Here is a 2,459-nt window from a genome sequence, read left to right as displayed (position 1 = left end):
TCAAGGTCATTCAGGCTATACAATTATATTTAAAAATCATATTATACGAGTATATTATGTATACTCGTATATATTGTGGATGATTTCCTGCAGAATTAAATGTAAAACGAAATAAAATTTTTGAGGGGTAATCGATGAAATAATTTACCGCAAAATCTTAGAAAAAAATTAGAATGAATATAATGATGGCCCCTGATTGTGATTGTTGATTGTGACATGTATTGAACATGCTACACGATACAAAACATTGATTAAGTCCCTCATCGGTTAAAGCTTTAAATCAAGAAAATTCAAGTATATTGTGGGGCTCGATTATTTATTACTATCGATTATTTATTATTACTTGATTCGATTATTTTCAGAGCTTTTTTGTTGCAGGAAGATAGAAAAAATTCCAAATTTCCTGTGAAAGTGTTTCGAAGTCCGTTCCATATCTCTGCAATGATGCTCCCAATACGCTTGAAAGGCACAAACAACCCTAAAAATAAAATTTTGATTCTTAAAAAAGTTCGATATTCTGTGTTGTGTCAAAGTAACTATTTTTCATATATCTTTGATTTATTTATATTTTTAAGCTTACAGAAAGAGATCAAGAGTGTGAGAATGTGTTTTAGAAGTCATCTAGGCAATAGGTTCAACTATGTATATAGTTATTCCTCCATTTGTTTGTTTCTGTAAAAGATTTGTTTCAATATAATGTATATGGAGGACAGTTTTATTGGTCGAAAAGAGATTAAATATTTGAGCAAGTGCACAACTTTTCAATATATCATTCGAATAGCAGACAAATAAGATCATTCAAAATCAGTGCACTTCTTATAAGAATCTTTTTTGTATTTTCAAAATAACCTCTTACCTTAAATGTGGCTGCAATAATTGGTGAATAATTATAACTCATGAAGTAATATAGCTTTACGGATGTTATTAGTCCCATAAGTCTATTAATTAATGTACATTGTTTTACACAAAATTATTATACTTAATTCTTAATGATTGCCCTAGATAATTTGAAAAGAAAAATTATAAGATTATTTTATGCTTAAACAATATGTATGTATGTATGTATGTATTCAAAATTGAATTTAAAGTCGGATGTTCATTAAATCAAAGCTTTATTCTACAATAGCAATAAAGACCAAACTGCATAATATAAATTCATAAAGATTTTGTAATTCATAATTATTACAATATTGTAATAGCAACTGTAACAAATCAAAAAAAAAATAAAAATAGTAACATCCGAGCTTCCCATAACATTCTATATTTTTATACATAACAGATAACAGATTGTTAAAATATTACCTCCTTCTGTGATACCTTAACAAGTTCTATATATGCATATAACGTTTTAAAATTAATTGAAATAATAAAATATAATAATAATTTTGTTGAGGAATTAAACATGAACATGTAGTGAACCTGAACTGCAGTTTTACTGTATAGAAGAAAGTCAAGGCTAAAAATAATTAAGCCATTTTCTTTATTATAAAATAATGTTTTTTTTACAGTTTTTTTTTTTGTTATTTAATGAAATTAAAATTTAGTTACATAAAAAAAATGATATATATATGCACGTAAATATGTAATTGATGAAAAACCACATATGATAAAAGAACTGAACTTAAAAGCCTAGTTATATCACACCATTATACATTCGCACATACTTCGACATGTAAGTATGAAAAGTTCAATTAAGTCGAAAAATACCTTGAAAGTAAAGAAGGAAAAAATCATGAGCAATAATAAAAGAACTGTTAAAAAAATGTTTAAAGCTTGTTAACATTACTGTTTTGAACCAAAAATCTGAGCTAAAATTAAGACGTTGAAATAATTTTTTGAATACTACAAATCCATTATAATATTTAGATATTTTCAAAGTTTAATAATGATATATCAACAACTATGTATTAACAACTAGTTTTATACAGGTTTTATTTGTGAATGAAAAGTTGATCAAACCAATTTTGAGAAAATCTTTTAAAATATTAATATAAATATGTATAACAAATTGTAAGCCTTTTTTAACTCAATTTAGATCAAAAAACAAACGAATACAAGTTAATTTTGCGAAAAATATATTCGTCACCAGCTCATGCATCTCAGAGTCTAAAAGTATGACGCAGAACATTGAAAAGCTCGACTGACCTTAAGTTACTGTGATTGTCCCTTTAACATATTTGACCCAATAAAACCGGAACAACCTCGCTACCCATCATTAAAGTTGATAAATGAAAACTATATAAGAACCAACCCTGCGACAACGAAGTGACCTTAAGTCCAAAAGCTAAGTCACTTTTATAAGGGAAAGATGTAAAAGGATCCGACAAATCTATACCACGAAGAGCAAAACAAAGGAAACGCCTCTGTACATCTTCAATACGATCTATATCAACATTACGTAAAGGAGACCAGACCTAATATACGTAATCCAAACCGCGCCTCAAAAAAAGCAACAAAAA

General features: G+C 27.3%; 1 long non-coding RNA gene across 1 annotated transcript; it reads right to left on the bottom strand.

The window, feature by feature from the left end:
* Positions 1–204: 204 nt before the first annotated feature.
* Positions 205–992, bottom strand: LOC129606098 (uncharacterized). Its single transcript, XR_008696746.1, has 3 exons — positions 857–992; positions 581–672; positions 205–478 (listed from the first exon to the last, which is right to left on the bottom strand). It is a non-coding gene; the product is annotated as an uncharacterized LOC129606098 (long non-coding RNA).
* Positions 993–2,459: the final 1,467 nt, after the last annotated feature.

This window comes from Condylostylus longicornis, unplaced genomic scaffold (genome assembly GCF_029603195.1).
Source record: "Condylostylus longicornis isolate FDR11 unplaced genomic scaffold, ASM2960319v2 ptg000017l, whole genome shotgun sequence".
Lineage (NCBI taxonomy): Eukaryota > Metazoa > Arthropoda > Insecta > Diptera > Dolichopodidae > Condylostylus > Condylostylus longicornis.
This window is presented reverse-complemented; position numbering and strand designations above follow the sequence as displayed.